The sequence below is a fragment of the Tasmannia lanceolata genome, unplaced genomic scaffold, assembly GCF_043159265.1.
Source record: "Tasmannia lanceolata isolate RefF3 unplaced genomic scaffold, GAP_Taslan_0.1 ptg000006l, whole genome shotgun sequence".
NCBI lineage: Eukaryota > Viridiplantae > Streptophyta > Magnoliopsida > Canellales > Winteraceae > Tasmannia > Tasmannia lanceolata.
Genome location: NW_027518683.1, coordinates 21,205,530 through 21,223,138, shown reverse-complemented (window position 1 = coordinate 21,223,138; position 17,609 = coordinate 21,205,530). Strand labels below are relative to the sequence as shown.

At 39.8% G+C, this 17,609-nt stretch overlaps 1 long non-coding RNA gene and 1 pseudogene across 1 annotated transcript; one reads left to right on the top strand and one right to left on the bottom strand.

The window, feature by feature from the left end:
• Positions 1-5,082: 5,082 nt before the first annotated feature.
• LOC143878487 (uncharacterized) lies at positions 5,083-7,197 on the bottom strand. Its single transcript, XR_013250984.1, has 2 exons — positions 6,355-7,197; positions 5,083-5,249 (listed from the first exon to the last, which is right to left on the bottom strand). It is a non-coding gene; the product is annotated as an uncharacterized LOC143878487 (long non-coding RNA).
• A 1,012-nt stretch (positions 7,198-8,209) lies between these two features.
• LOC143880071 (L-type lectin-domain containing receptor kinase SIT2 pseudogene) lies at positions 8,210-10,427 on the top strand (annotated as a pseudogene).
• The last annotated feature ends 7,182 nt before the right edge of the window (positions 10,428-17,609 follow it).

Here is a 17,609-nt window from a genome sequence, read left to right as displayed (position 1 = left end):
ATTGTCACTTGTACACATGGATTCCTCCTTCATGCTATTTCACATGGGTAGTATTGTGGTTTTGCATTTTACACTTAGCATACTTTGGTTGGGCCTTTGTGGTCTGTGCGATATACTTGGAATATTTGGATACGTGGGATGCTTTGGTCAGGCCCTTGTGTGTGCAGTATTCCCAGTATTCGGATGGCAGTATTCACAGGTTGATTTGGTTGGGCCCTCGTGACTTGTACGGTATACCTGACACGTAGGTTGCTTTGGTCGAGCCTTAGTGGCTCGTGCGGTATACCTTACATATTGAATAATTGGGACGGTCCGTCAATGACTTGGATACCCAAGAGGAGTTGTGTAATTGTCATTGTGTTCTTGCTTTGCTCTGTTTGAGAGAGAAAGAGTAATTTGGGCATTGGGTACTTATATAGTCATTACTCTATCACGATTATCGTATCATTTGACTTGTTTATCATTCTACTTGTGATTCTTTTATCTAGTGGCATGTCTGGATCCGTCATGGATCCTCATATAAAGTTACAAGGCTGTTAGCTGACTGTTGATAATATCTTGTAAATCCTGAGAGTTAGCTGGGATCGTAGCCGTGAGCTCGAAGATCGAGCGCCGTTGATATCGTTGGATTAGTTTTATTTCCATTATTATCTTTTCATGAGTACTTTGAGAACTCTGTAATAATTGGTTACTCTATTTGGGTTTAGTTGTGAGAACAACATTATTATTATTATTTGTCCTTTTGGATTTCAGTTGGTTTGTTAGCGGACTAGTAGTTGATGGAATAAAATAAAGTATTTCTACCTTGTGGATTATTCTGGTGTACTTTTGTCCTGCATATCCGTGAGGTAGCTTGCAGGTATGCGGCGCTGTCACGTGTAGTGGTATGTTTACGGTTAGGGGCATGACATCGGACAGCGTGCACGAGAAAATAGTTAGAATATCGACTCGCAGATGGTTCACCAGTAAGGCCCTCTGATGCTTAAGTCAGTGACAACAACAAATAAGGAGAAATCAGCAAGAACAATAAATTTTGAGAATTGTCATGTACATTTGAACCTTTACTTGCTATATATAGTGTTTGGCTACCTTGGGGTGGTTGGTAATTTCCATCTAGCGTAATTACCCAATTGCCTCGGATAGGTGGCGGAATTCGATTGGGCCCTGTCTTTCCTAGGGCTCCCCACTCATCTAGGGGAATTACCTAGGTATCCTTGGCCACATGGCAGTGAGCTATCAGACTGTTGTTTTTACCCTCGTCAGGTCCCACCTAGTCCCCCCAACTATGCAGACCCTACTTTGGACTTTATCATTACACCATGCTTTTGCATCCACTATCCTCGGCAACTCAGTTTATGGGGGCTTTCACTCTGGCCTTCATTCATGTAGCACTTTCTACAGGTCCGCAAGTCACCATTATGCAGGAACCCACTTTGTGGTTAACTTCACTCTAAGGGCTTTCACTCTACCTTTTTTTACCAGTAGCCCTTTCCAGGTAGTCTACTCCACAAGTCACCCCTTTAGTAACTCGAACACATGACATGATAGAACATGTTAGGTAGGCCCTTTAAACCTGTCCAATACTAGGGTGGGTCCCACCTAGTCACATACGTAGGCAAACCCCCCACATAGGATCGAAAAAAGTGGAAAGGGAAAAGGATAAAAAGGTCTATCCATTTAACTCCAAGCCGAAGGTCTATCATCGAAGTACATCCTTTTGACTTTTCCCACTGTCAATCCCTAGTGCAAGTTAAAGGGGTCGATCAAGACAACCGCTAGACTGGTCATCTTCAACCACAATAGGCAACACCCCGATTGTTCGAAGAATTTCAGACAAAAATTTCTTGTCTCAGCTGAATAGCAAGTGGCCTTGGTATTCCGTTATACATGGACTCGCTAGGAGACTGAGCTATGCTCGTCTATGTGTGGAAATAGACGCTGGGTGTGAGCTTCTGGATTCTATAACCTTGCTAGTCAGAGAATCGAATATGACTGGAGACGAAGCTCATGCTCCTTTTGCAAAGATTTCAACCATTCTAGAGAAGCTTTCCATCTATCCACCAACACCAAACCTCAAGAAAGAAAAGAAAAATTAAAATGGAGCTCATTCACAAATAGTAAGACTATCCAAGAAACTACCCCTTCCACTAGCAAGGTTAGTGACAAGTCAATGACTGAAGATACCATCAAAGCTAATCAAATTCAGGAGATTGAGGATGAGAATTCGGAGCAAAAGCAAAACAAAGAATTTAACTTGAAAAATAGTTTTGCTAGCCTGAATTCTTCAATTTGAGATGATGAAGACATGGATGATTCATATCAATCTGAAACTGGTCATTCTCTCACTAAGAACAACCCTCTAGATGGAGAAGATCTTGACCCAAAACTATTGGATGTTGACCAAGCAAAAGGAGACCCACGCCAAGAAAATGAAGTCTGGCAGGAGGTGAGTAGAAATAAGTACTTTCCCATTCCTCAACCAGGCCACCATAATCTGAGGAAGAGCCAGAGATCTAGGAAGTTGAGTAAGAGGATGAGAAACGTTTTGAAACATTAGGGGTTAAAGTGGTTCTTGAGATCTCTTGTGTTTTCACTTTTCCCTTAGATATTGTTTGTAAGGCTAGGTCTTGAATTTGCTCTCTTGGTTTGTATCCCTATTCTTGTGATAGGGTTAATGTTGTTTTCATTGATTGTAATGCTTTACACATTTTGATAAACCGATAGGAGTCTCCGCCAAACCCTAGCTTACCTATCAAAAAACTTTTCAGCCAAAAAAAAAAAAAACTCGACTAGGAATTTAGTGTCACTAAAGAAAGGGTGATGCGACATATTCTTGGGAAGAATTAGACGATATCTTGCTTGAATAGGTCGTCGGCAATAGGTGACATTGTGGACTCCCATTCTTGTGCATGGACTGTCTGCCCATTCGCTTTCATGAAGTTGGGCCCTTTTTTGCCCAGCCTAGCCTAGAGTAACAATAGTTTGTTGTAACCACTTCGATGAAAAGCAACTCTTGAATGTGTAGACTGAAGGCCTTTGTAGACTCCGAACGCAAGGAATTTAGGTGAAACCTCGCAATCTATAGTTTACCCAAACAAAACCCACATTTAAATACCTCAAAAACCCAAAAATATCAAATTTAAAACAAATTCCAGTCAAAGAGCCAATTGGCACTGCAAACCTAAAAACTAGGGTTAGTTCGTGATTGTAGACTCACTTTGCGGTCACAAACTACCTGATAAGTGATAAACCATAGACCCACTATTCTATCTATTCTGTGCATTCCCACATCGCCTAGATGTTAGAGTGTATGCCCTAAAATCTAGTGACTTCTTTTATTTTTTTGTTTATAACTATTTGCCTATAACTTTCTCAAATCAAGTCTAGATCGCGTATCTTTGGCTCATTAGATAGGTCATCAAAAATCTTTTCTAATGATACTAAAATCAAGACAAATGAATAAGATTTGATACATAAAAAGTAAGTCGGAGGAATGATGACGAAAATAAGACATGAAGAGCACGGGACTTGTTCCGTGCTTTATAGTTAATAACAAACTGCACAATCTTAGTGGTTTTTGCCTATAGCAATATGAGCTAGCGATGATTTTGTATTAGCACAAGAATGCAAAACTAGTAATGGGGCCAAAGATAGGATACACAAATTGTTTGCATCTGCCTTGGCTATTATGAAGAAAATTCCGTCATACAACCCAGTCCTAAGAGCCCTCTTGTTGACACCTAATTTTTCCCAACCCGCAACCAAACACAGTTAAGCACTCCAATGATGAATCCAACCCTGCTCCTCGAGTAAACTAAAACCACAATCGTCTGGAGTTGGTAAAAAGAGCGACACAAAATAACATTTTTTAGGAAAAGGGCAAAGCTTGACCTGAAGAAAAGAATATATTATCCACGAATAACCAAATTTTTGGCGTGGATCCATCCCAGGAGAGAAAGTTGAGTAACTTTTGGGCTATGAACAAAGATGATCTCCAACGATGGTGACTACAACGACAATGTTAAATCGAGGCAAAATCACGAATGAGAAACTGTTGAAATTAGGCGCTGATATAGTTCTGTAGGGAAAAGACCACCTTTATGTACGGATTAAGGGCACAACTAGACTTTTCCTATGGAAGTTAATTAATAGCATAGGGAAAAGATCACATTCCCTACTGATTTTTTCTTAAGGACATGGATAAATACGTACGAAAAAAGGGTCTTTTAAATGGCCGATACGGGAAAGTTACTTTTTTCTATGGAATTTCAAAATAATCCACGGAATAAAAAAAAAAACCATAGGTAAAGGGGGCCTTTGTCGCCTACTTTAAAATCTTTCCCTACGGAATGCAAGCCATGTCTATGGGTAGTTCTGTAGGGATAGCCTTTTCTATATTTTTTTTAAATCCACTAAAAAATAATTCCCTGTGACTTATTGTACATGTACATTCTACACACAGTATCTATAATTTCAATTTTTTCACAATTATAGAATCCATTTCTCTACAACATTGTATACAAATATATAAAAAACTCGGAAGTTGCAAAGGAAGCCGACACGGCCAACATATATTTACAAGAGGGAATAATAAACCCATTCTATGATTGACAGAGGGTCAATCGCACTACCAACATATTTACAACAGGGATTACCAACCTATTCTGTCGTAGACTGACGGTGAAGCTCTTGATCAAGGATTACTACAATATCTACGAATTGTAGCAGTCACTGGGTCACATGATCAAGCATCTCCTAGCTCGTAGTTGTCCTGTTTGTACTCCAAAAGAAGCTCTTGATCAAGGGTTACTACGTTGCCCGTAGGTAATAACTACATCCCTACGGATAAAATAACACTCGTACGGATATGGTGTATTTCCCTACGGATTTTAAACTACTCCGTACGGACATAACTAAAGTCGGTAGGGAAAGCCCAGTTTTATTGTAGTGATTTACATATATGCAACCAAATGCAATATTTTCTACTTTTCAAGAACTCTTGTCACGCCCCAAAACCCACCATGGGCGTAGGACATGACAACGCCGTATACCTGCAAAGCAAGCTCTACAAGTATACAAGGCTAGCAGAATAATATCACATCCAAGCATAAAATAAGCTAAACTTAAAGAAATTTAGCAACGTCCTTTACAAGGTTCACATAATACTCACTGTCTGACTGACCAAATCAAACTAAAAGATCTCCAAGGTTAAGCCTCGACTTCCTTGTTCGCCTCACGAGGATTTGAATCTGAAAATGTTATAAACCACAGTCAGCTGAAAAGCACAGTACATAAAAAGCACTACTTTAAGTGTAGGTCTAAGCATGCCAAGGCTCAATAACGGGCAAACTGTCAGAACTGAATACTGAAGTCACAAATAGAAAGAGTGGGTATAATGATAATCAAAAGAGTATGTCAAAACACAATACTGAATCGAGGTGCAATTGAAACTAAACAGTAATCAAAGCTAGTATCAAAACAGAAGTCAAAGCCAGAATCATAATAGAAACCAAAGCCAAAAATGGTGTCCAAAATATTAGAACAATAGTCATTGCCAAAGGGTGTTCGAAATTCAAAGTTCAGAATGCAAACTCCACTTCGAGATCACCGGCTTAGTCCAAAAAGCAAGTTATTTTCACCCTGACTGCCGATGGGTCCAAAAAGCGTGTTATTGCTGACACCGACCACCCACGGTGTCCACGGTGGCGGAACTAGTTCCTCAAAGTTCAGAGACAAGTCAACAGGGACAACGATTGATCCCACTGACGGGCCAGAAGTTCCAGTGTACTACCCCCACGGTGGCTCCAGAGTTGCCAATTGTATTACCCCCATATGGCAGGGTCCAGAAATAACCCAAGCCTCCACCAAAGTGTCCAGAAACAGAAGGTAAATCCAAAGTCCATAACAAATAGTTCCAAAGGTCCAGATAACGGATCCAAAGTCCAGAGTCTAAAACAGATATTTTTCCAAAGGTTCAGGTGTCATATCGAAGGTTCGTAACAAACTAGAATAACCAAAGCAATGGCAGTAACAAAAGCCATATGAGTCCAAACTGATGGTATCGAAGAGTTGATAAGGATGAGCATCAAAGCTCAGCAAAAGGGTTCCATAAAGGTTTCAAAAGTTCACTTTATAGGTAAACTCAATAATATCATGGCAAAGGCAAAAATCAAAGTAATCAATATCAGTACAAAGCCTAAGAGTCCATATCAAAACAATATCATAACGGAACTGAAATCAAATGGTATATTGGATAATAAGAATAGCATGCTAGACCCAAGCGATAACTGAAACTGTATAGGTACAAATCGAAGGTACACAAACAATAATCCAAAGTAGTACGTTATTACGTACCTCTATGTCAAATGTTTTCCCGCGAACTTGTCATGAAGATCGATGACCTTGAATCGCGATCTACGCTCTCCAAGTCCACACGAATTTGAGTGTCTAGGGCTGTCTTGAAGCAAACAGTGTGATGACTTTCCCTGAATCAATCTCATGGCATCAGCTCCTACGATAGTGAAAGATGAGGGCGAGTTCACAAGGATAGTTGCTGCCCTCAGATCAAAAAATCTTGCTTTCGGCAATATGGAAAGCAAGGGGATGTTCTCACCAAAACTCTATCTCACTACCTCCATCTCCCTTTCCAGTAAAGCTTTATTTACAAAAATAAACATGACTCCAATGGAAGATGAAGCCAAGGGATCGATCATCCCTTCCAAAGGCTTTCTACACTATCCCTAATATGCCATCCCAACAGCAAAATACGAGGACTGGTTTCTTATACAAGTTGAAGTTACCTTAGGAACAAATCTCTCTTCTCAATTAATGTGCAGACATCCACCGACTATAAGTGCTTCTCCCTTTTTGGTTCCTAACCAAAACGAGACCCTGATGCCAAAAAAGGAATTTCCAGATCCTCCCTTACTTTTCTATTGTATAGCATGTTATTTGGAGATATGTTAATTCCAAATAAAGAATTCCTTTATATATATATATATGATAGCTCAAATAAAGAAGGCTTTAACCAAAACCTCAAAATTGTCTTGCAACGAGGCACATTTCACACTTTCATTCATACCAAATAGCTTCTAGCTAAACTTGATACTTGTGATAAAACAAATTAAAAGAAGATAAGAATGAACTGACGTTTTCTACTAGCTAGTCCCACGCGTCACGCAATCTTGTTGAAATGGCAGTTCTAATTGAGTTGGACTCATAGCTTTGAATTAGGTTTCTAATTAAACCACCCATTTGTTTATACTAAAAATTCCTAAAGAATGGCTTGTTAATGACCTTTCACATCCATCTGATTGTAATCTCAGCCGTTAGTACCTCTTTCCAAACAAAGCTCTCTATTTATTTGGCTCTAATTGTGAAACCGACTAAGGAATTTTCTAAAATCCTCCTCCATCTCACACGCACACTTGTCCCATATTTATAGGAAGAAAATTCAGTTCTCTATTCCTAATTAATTGACCTCCTAATTCACCTCCTTCCCTTCTATCAAAATAAATTCCCAACTCCAACAGCAATACTTCTCACTAAAAGAAATTGTGACTCGCAATCTTACCGTTCAAGTGTCCTCACCCTAATGAAATACCCCAAACGATTTGCCTTAAATCTTCCTTATTTAGGTGGAATTAAAGCTTTTCAAACTTTTTTTTCCCCAAAACCACCTTCACTCTCAAATTTCTCAATTTCCAAAATAAGAAAACTAATCTTAGAAATTGTACTAAGAAAATATCAGTAAACTGTAAAAGTCTAAATAACAACACCCCACAAGGCTACATCTAAATTTTGATAATGGCACTCCATTCAAGCTTTTAAAAAATTGACGCCCAATTTTTGATAAAGACACCCATTTAGGAAATGGGGATTTTCTGGAGGAGCTGAGCCCACTCCTTGCTTCTAGATAAACGAAATTTCTGTCCCAAGTCTTAATCATGAGGGAGTGTTCAAGGTTCAGTTTCAAAGTCTCAGTGTCGAAGCCGTCATTGAGGACTTGATCGTAATGCTATCTTTGAATTAAATTGTCGGAATATAGAAATTTGATCAAAACTAGTTCAATGAATTAAATTTCAGAAATTAAGTCATCATCAACCAGTGATTAAGTCTCTTTCCAAGGAGTGTGGAAAAGTCTGCTCTTGGTAGGTTGTCCCCACATGATTTCCGTTCTCTTGTGCCTAGAAGATACTTTGATTCTATTAAAAAAGAATACAGTATAAACTTTTCGTAGGTCATTACCCTATATCAAAGGCCTTTTAATTCTCTACCTCGATCTGAGCCATGTTTACGAAGATTTTACTGCTGCTTCTAATCAAACTTGCAGCTTCCAAAGATGATTGTTTCACCTTCAATGGATTCCACAAAGCCAACCTGAGCTTAGACGGCATGGCCAGAATCACACTCAACGGCCTCTTGCAGCTAACCAACAGTACACAGCAACACAAGGGTCATGCCTTCCACCACATTCCCCTTCAATTCAGGAATTCTACCAACGGTATTGTTTACTCCTTTTCTACTACTTTTGTCTTTGCAATTTTCTCCCCGTATCCTTATTCAAGGGGCCAGGGAATGTCCTTTGTCATTGCCCCCAAAAGAGAGCTCCCCACAGCTCTACCTAGCCAATTTCTAGGCCTCTTCAATGATACCAACAAGGGAAATCCTTCTAATCATGTTCTTGCTGTTGAGCTTGATACTACCCAGAACATCGAATTTGGGGATATTGACGAGAACCATGTGGGAATTGATATCAACAGCTTAAATTCGAATAACTCCACTCATGCAGCTTATTATGCAAATGAAAATGGTGGGATAAAAAATTTGAGCCTTATAAGCGGAGAACCCATGCATGTTTGGGTAGAGTACAGTGGTATTGATATGAAACTTGATGTAACAATATATCCTGTCCGGACACCTAAACCCACTCGCCCACTCTTGTCTTCTATGGTTAATCTTTCATCGGTTGTGTTAGAAGATATGTATGTGGGTTTTTCTTCAGCGACGGGAACAGTTCTATCTCAACATTATGTTCTGGGATGGAGCTTTCGGATGAATGGGAAAGCTAAAGACCTTGATCTTTCAGGCCTTCCTAAACTTCCTCGGAGAGGTCCCAAAAAGAAATCAGAAGTATTGACAGTTGGGTTGCCCACAATTACTACAGTTTTCATGTTAGTGATCGTCACCAGTGTTCTACTTGTTGTCAGAAGGAAGATCAAGTTCGCAGAGATACTCGAGGATTGGGAGCGGGAATATGGGCCACAAAGGTTCTCATACAAGGATCTATTCATAGCCACCAAGGGCTTCAGAGACACAGAGCTTCTGGGGATCGGAGGTTTCGGTAGAGTTTACAGAGGTGTGTTACCTTCCTCTAAAGTTGAAGTTGCTGTGAAGAGAGTTTCTCATGAATCAAGGCAAGGGATGAGGGAGTTTGTTGCAGAGATCATCAGCAATGGAAGGCTCCGGCACCGGAACTTGGTACAGCTACTCGGCTATTGCCGGCGTAAAGGAGAGCTCCTGTTGGTATATGATTTCATGCCTAATGGAAGTCTTGACAACTTACTCTTTGATCAACCCATGTCAGTTCTAACATGGGATCAAAGATTTCGAATTATCAAAGGAGTAGCTTCCGGGCTCTATTACTTGCATGAAGAATGGGAGCAGGTTGTCATCCATAGAGACATCAAAGCGAGCAATGTTTTACTAGATCATGAGTTCAACGGAAGATTGGGCGATTTTGGTCTGTCGAGATTGTATGACCATGGAACTGATCCTCATACCACTCATGTTGTCGGAACTCTGGGTTATATGGCACCAGAGTTGAGCAGAAGTGGCAAGGCAACGACAAGCACCGACGTGTATTCCTTTGGAGCCTTTATGCTCGAGGTTGCTTGTGGAAGGAGACCCATACATCCACAGGCATCTGCCGAAGAACTGGTTCTTGTTGATTGGGTGTCAGAATGTTGGAGAAGAGGGATAATTTTAGAGGCATGTGATCCTAATTTGGGAAATGGTTACGTAGTGGAGGAAATTGAGTTGGTGCTGAAGCTTGGATTGCTCTGCTCGCATCCGGTATCTGGCACTAGGCCAAGCATGAGGCAAGTCATGCAGTTTCTCGATGGCGATGTTCCTCTACCCGATCTTTCATCAAATAATTTCAGAGCTAATTTTCTAGAAATGGGGCACAATGAAGGTTTTGATGCTTTTGCCATGTCATATCCTTCTTCGACGGACAAGTCGTGTGGACACTCGTCATCAATTGGAGATTCAATCCTCTCTGGAGGCCGTTGATTCCCTCCTAGTGCATTTGTTTCTGTCTAATAAAGGAACGTTTGCTTCTCTCTAGTAAAGGAAACACTGTAACTGTCTGATAAGCTTATTGTCCTTAGTGCTTGTTGCAATGAGAAGCGAAATTCAAATGGCTATCACAATATATGTTTTAGTAATACAAGCCAGTTTAGGGTTGAAGATATTAATTTATAATTGGATCAAATATCAAGAGTGGTAACGTTTCGTGCTTCTTTTCTTTTTTTCTTGCATTGAATTGAGCCTCTAGTGGGCCCATCAGAAACGGAAACTATAGCTTTATTTAGGGTGATGATATTTTCCACCCCCTCTGCAGTACTTGCACACCCCTGATAACGTGATTTGACATAAAGTTGCTCATATTTCACGTCAGATCAGGTCATAAGGGGATGTGCAGGGGGTGTAAATATCATCTCCCTTTATTTAACCCCGACTATTGTCAAAAGGACGGTTGTATCCTCATATATGATTGTTAAATGACGAATTTAGTCCATCTTGCCCATCAAAGAAAAAAAATGGTTTTTAGAGGCTTTGGTTATAATGGTCATTTCACGTGTACTTTCCGACAGCCCCATTGTAATATAAAATCTTAAGAAGTGATTTATTCGCCACTTATTTTACCTGGGACAGCCCCACCTCTAGGTTATTTAACTATTTATGAGTTCTGATTATGAGTCTATGACTACTCTTTTAAACTAGTAGGGGGCTGTCCCGAGTGAACAAGGGGTGAATATATCATTTCCCAAAATCTATATCCCTGACGATGGGGCTCACTTGTTCAATGATCCTAACCGTTAATCTGTTAGTCTTTCATGCATCAAACTCTGCTCTCGTTGGATGATATTCCTTGTCATGAGATTGGGTTGAACTATGTCTTTGATTCATACTCCAATGATCTATATGGGCTTTGTGTGTATCTGTGCATTTGTGTTTGTCTCACTTGTTTGTATGAGTGTGCATGCTTGTGTGTATGGAGGGATACTTAGTAAACCCTCTCTATTCTTCTTACTTTTTCATGTGAGACTAAACTTTTACTCTTCCGAAAAGCCATTCTACACTACTTTGAAAAACACCCATTTTAAAATGACTTTTCAGTTTAATTTTTTTTCAAAAATACTCTATTTTAAAAAATTCCAACAGTCTACTCTAACTCTTCTGTTCTTAACACAATTAGCAATCTACACTAGAAGAAATATAGGCTTTGTCGATGGACTAAATGTATCAGCGTAAATAATCCAATGGTGCCACCCTTGTAGCCCTTTTCTACAAGGGTTCCTATTACTTTAGAATCCCTCCTAAAGCATTTAGCTGTTGGGAGTTGTGTTCAGAGAGAGAGAGAGAGAGAGAGAGAGAGAGAGAGAGAGAGAGAGAGAGAGAGAGAGAGTTATCTGGCACACTTTAATTACTAACCGGTTAAAGGTGTTAATTTTTAAAGTGTATTTTTTGGGTAGTTTTATTTTATTTTTATTTTGAGTATTGTAGGGATGGCAAATATGTACTTTTGTGTCCATGGGCATCTTGGTCGTTTTGCCTAGCTTGCATATGTGTGAGCCACACATGTTTGCTCCATCTTTTCCTTATTTCAAACTCAAACCCTTACTTGGAACTCCAAACCCACCACTTCTCTAAGCATTAATGACACCACTTTCCCATACCCACTACCACTTACCTAAGCTATTTTCTCTTTACTTTCCTTGACTAAGCCTATTCTCATTAACTTCATTTTGGTAGAGATTCTCCACAACCTAGACCTCCATTGAAGCTCCATTGAAGCTCTCTTGTGTGCAAGCTTTCCTATTGAAGCTTTCTTCTTTTTTGTGTTCTTTATCTTGTATGTTTTGTTGTTCTCTCATATATTGAAGCACAACTTTTTTGGGCATTGTTCTTCTTCTACTTTAGTTGTTGTTCTTGGGCTAGTGTAAACTTTGGTTTCACTATTTGAGAAGAGGATTTTCCGGTGTTGTGAAATCCGTCTTTCTCTATATGGTATCAGAGCCACAAGGATGGTAGTAGGTGCATGTCTAGATTTCCTTAGTGAAGAAGTTCAATTGGTGCTTTGAATATGGATATGAGTGGAAGGGTTAGTGGACTCGGCATTGAGTTGCTAAATCAATCAAATTACAAGATATGGAGAACATGTATGGAGTCTTATTTTGTGGGAGAAGATTTATGGGATGTTGTTTGTTGAGATGCAAATGTGGCTCCGGAAGATACACAAGAAAATGGTGATGTGTTGAAGGCATGGAGGATGAAGAATGCTAAGGCCGAATTTCTTTTGAAGCGGTTTATTTCGCATGACTTGTTTGAGCACATCATTGGGTGTAAATTGGCGGGTGAGATTTGGATTACCCTTGATGGATTGCTAAACAAGAAAAATATGGCTCGTCTACAAATGTTGGAGAATGAGTTGGCAAATACTTCACAAGGTAGTCTCTCTATTTCTCAATTCTTTTTTAAGATTAAGAATCTCTGTTCGGAGATTTCTCTATTGGATCCGGAAGAGTCTATTTCGGAGGCGCAAATGAAGCGGCATATTATTCGTGGGTTGAAAAGAGAGTACCTTCAATATGTTACGTCGATTCAAGGGTGGGATCGGCAACCTTCTTTGGTGGAGTTTGAGAATCTTCTTGCTTCACAAGAGTGTTTAGCTAGACAAACGGCGGGTTGTTCAATATCCGGGAGTGAATGAGAAGCATTATTTTCAAGCAACAAGAAGCCTTCCAACAAATATAAAGAGAAGAAAAATATTCCAAGTAAAGGTGGAGAGGAAGGTGGATCATCCGTTATGAGTAATGGAAATCGAAAGGGTATCTAGTGTTACCGATGTGGTAAACTTGGGCATATACAAAAGAATTGCCGTGTGAAATTGAAGGATGGTAATGTAGCCGAAAATGTTGATGACCGAAAAAATGAAGAAGATTGGGGTAGATGTTTCGTGGCCGAAACTGCTACGGTGGGTACTTTGGCATCCATCAATTTTGAGGATGATTAGATTGTTGATTCCGGTTGTGGGCATCATCTTACCGGTGACGAATCTAAGTTCTCAAAGTTTCAAAAATATGAAGGCAATGACGCTATCATCACGGCGAACAACAACATACATCCGGTAGAGAAAGAAGGGGTCATTACCATTGGTGGTGCAAATGAGGATCCTATTACACTTAAGAGTGTGTTTCATGTTCCCTATATGAAGAAGAATCTTTTTCCGGTCGCAAATGCGGTTGATGCGGGAAATTATGTTTTGTTCGGGCCTAAGGAGGTGAAATTTCTTCGGAATATTTCAAGCTTGAAGGCGGATGTTGTCTACACCGGTAAGAGAGTTAAAGATTTATTTATTTTATCGGCTTCAACCTTATATGTTGATAAAATGGGTATAAATGATGGCGCTTCAATTTGGCATGCTAGATTGGGTCATATTAGTATAGATAAATTGAAGGTCATAGTGATTAAGAATCTAGTGAATGAGCTACCAAATTTAAATTCCTTTGGTAGTAGAAAGGTGTGTGAGGGTTGTCAATATGGTAAGGCACATCGTCTTCCATTTGATAAGTCTCTTTCAAGGTGCAAGGCCCCATTCGAGCTTATCCATAGTGATGTAATGGGACCTTATAGGACACCTTTACTTTCCGGCTTCTTCTATATGTTGTTATTTGTTGATGATTTTACTAGATTCACATGGGTGTATTTTATAAGGGAGAAATCCGATGCATTGTCTAAGTTTGTTGAGTTTAAGAAGACCGTTGAAGGTGTACTTCACAAGAAGATCAAGCGATTGAGAACCGATAATGGTGGGGAGTTTACTTCCGATGACTTTTCTATATTTTGTCGTGATCATGGTATACAAAGGAATCTCACTTGTGCCTATACGCTTCAACAAAATGGAGTCGGGAGAGGAAGATTAGGCATCTTGTGGAAACTTGTAAAAGTTGGTTGCATGCAAAGAACTTACCCAAGGCCTTATGGGCGGAAGGTATGGCATGTGCAACTTATGTGATTAATCGAGTGCCTCTTAGTCCGATTAATATGAAGTTTCCTTATGAGTTGATGTTTGGAGTGAAGCCTAGTGTCAAGCATTTCAATATTTTTGGTTCAATTTGCTATGTGCATATGCTGGATGAAAGGAGAACCAAGTTGGATGCTAAGGCGAAGAAGTGTATTTTCATTGGGTATGATGAAAGGAAGAAAGGTTGGAAGTGCATGGATCCTACAACTCACAAGTCCATTATTTCAAGAGATGTTGTGTTTGATGAAGTCTCTTCTTATTATGCTTTGGATGGTGGCTCCACTAATGATGTGGGTGTAGGTGAGCACATCCTTGTTGAGGTTGAGCCTCAAGCAACAATGAACTTGCCGGTGACACCAAATGTTCCAATGGAATTTGGGTCTTCCTCTTCTTTGCCGATGGGGGAGCAAGGTGATAGGAGGAGTGATGTTGCATGTCACATTCAAGAAGCTGAGCAAAATGAAGAAACTAATGAAGAGGAGTATAGTGCATCACATCTTAGAAGATCAAAAAGAAAGATTGTCAAGCCGGCACGGTATCGGGATGAAAACATGGTGAGCACTTATTCTTGCTTTTTTTCCGGTCCATTTGATGATATTGAGCCTTCTTGCTTTGATGAAGCAAAAGGGGTGAGAGAATGGAAGGATGCTATGAATGAGGAGATGAAGGCACTTATGAAAAATGAGACTTGGGATCTTGCTCCTAAGCCTAAAGATGTAAATCCGGTTACATGTAAATGGGTGTACAAATTGAAGCGGAAAGCGGATGGGAGTGTGGATAGATTCAAAGCAAAGTTGGTAGCTAGAGGGTTCTCTCAAAAGTATGGAGATGATTATGAGGAGACCTTTAGTCCTGTTGCCAAGATGACTTCCGTTCAAGTTGTAATTTCATTGGCCGCTTGTCATGGTTGGAAATTGTTTCAACTTGATGTGAAAAATGCATTTTTGTATGGTGAGATTGATAAAGACATCTACATGGAGCAACCGCCGGGGTGCAATTCAAGTGATCATCCAACTCTTGTTTGAAAGCTCAAGAAAGCTCTTTATGGGTTAAAGCAAGCTGCAAAGGCGTGGTATGGTAAGATTGCCGAATACTTGCAATTTTTTGGTTATTTTTGCATCTAACTCCGATTCTAGTTTATTTGTGAAGAAAGACAAAGGCTTGCTTGTTATTGTGCTTCTTTACGTTGACGACATGATAGTTACCGGCAACAATGATGTTGAGGTTGCAAAGCTAAGGGATGAGCTATCTATTCGTTTAGAGATGAAGGACTTGGGAGAGCTAAGTCACTTTCTTGGCTTGGAGGTGGAGACCTTGAAGGATGATGTGCTAGTTTATCAAAAAGGCTATGCGGAGAAATTAGTTGGAAGATTTGGGATGAGTCAAAGTAAAAGATCGTCTACTCCTCTTGATCCCAACATAAAGATAAGGCAAGCTTCTTCCTGATTCGCGGCCATATCGTGCTCTTGTGGGTAGTCTCATCTACTTGACTATCACAAGACCCGATATTTTATTTTCCGTTGGGCTTGTTAGTCGCTATACGCAAGCGCCACGGAAACCACACTTGGAGGCGGCAAAGAGAATTTTGAAGTATGTGAATTCTAACCTTGACTTTGGGTTGCTTTACAAGAAATGGGTGATTTTGTGTTGAATGGATTTACCGATGCCGACTATGGAGGGGACTTGGATGATCGGAGATCTACTCCCGGTTATGTGTTTTTGTGTGGATCGGCAGGTATTTCTTGGTGTAGTAAGAAACAAGACTCGGTGTCTCTTTCAACAACGGAAGCGGAATATAAGGCCGCCGCTCTTGCGTCTCAAGAATGTGTTTGGTTGTGGCGGTTGATTGAAGATGTTCATTTACCTATCCACAAGGCGACGACTATTCTTGGTGACAACCAAAGTGCGCTCAAACTTGCCACAAATCCGGTTTGTCATGCAAGAACAAAACATATTGAGATCGAGCATCATTTCATTCGTGAAAAGGTGTTAGATGGTACAATTGGTGTTGCGGAAGTGAGGAGCAAAGAGAACATTGCCGACATCTTTACTAAGTCACTTTCCAAAGGACTATTTGGGCTACTTCGGGAAAAGCTTGGAGTAGTTTCCAAAAAATCACTTTAAGGGGGAGTGTTAATTTTTAAAGTGTATTTTTTGGGTAGTTTTATTTTATTTTTATTTTGAGTGTTGTAGTGAGGGAAAATATGTACTTTTGTGTCCATGGGCATATTGGTCTTTTTGCCTAGCTTGCATATGTGTGAGCCACATATGTTTGCTCCATCTTTTCCCACTACCTACTTATTTCAAATTCAAACCCTTACTTGGAACTCCAAACCCACCACTTTTCTAAGCATTAATGACACCACTTTCCCATACCCACTACCACTTACCTAAGCTATTTTCTCTTTACTTTCCTTGATTAAGCCTATTCCTATTAACTTTATTTTGGTAGAGATTCTCCACAACCTAGACCTCCATTGAAGCTCCATTGAAGCTCTCTTGTGTGCAAGCTTTCCTCTTGAAGCTTTCTTCTTTTTTTGTGTTCTTTATCTTGTATGTTTTGTTGTTCTCTCATATATTGAAGCACATCTTTTTTGGGCACTGTTCTTCTTCTACTTTGGTTGTTGTTCTTGAGCTAGTGTAAACTTTGGTTTCACTATTTGGTTTCACTATTTGAGAAGAGGATTTTCCGGTGTTGTGAAATCCGTCTTTGTCTATAGTATGTAGAAGACTTTAACGCTTTTGGTGTCAATTCATGTTAAAGGGAGCGAATCTCTGTCATAGAGGGGGAGCGAATTATCATCGCCCTTAACCAAACACCCCAATTAGATGACATGGCACTCTAAATCTAATACCAGTCAAAATACCTAGCAAACCCCAGAAATTGTGCAATCAAACGTCCCTTGATATTTATCTGGCCATCTAATCATCTACCTTATGTGTGAAAAATCTCTACCTTTTGTATCAACGTCAACAAGGAAATAACAAAGCCATAACAGAACATGTGGCTGGCTTTTCTTTTCTTCTTCAATTTTGGTTTTTTGTGGGCGAGCTGAGTCCAACTCCTTGCCTCCTTGCCTCCTTGCCTCATAGGTATCACAATCTCTGTTCCAAGTCATTAGGGAGACTTTAAGGCTCAGCAACACACTCCCTGGCGAAGCCAACATTGATTAGTAGACAATATATTCTAAAAATCTAACAAGTTCTTCACTTTTCAATGTCTTAATTAGGATCTCGTTTTTCGCCATTTCAATTTTTTTGTTTTGTTTTGTGAAGGGATGAGATTAAAAACATGATT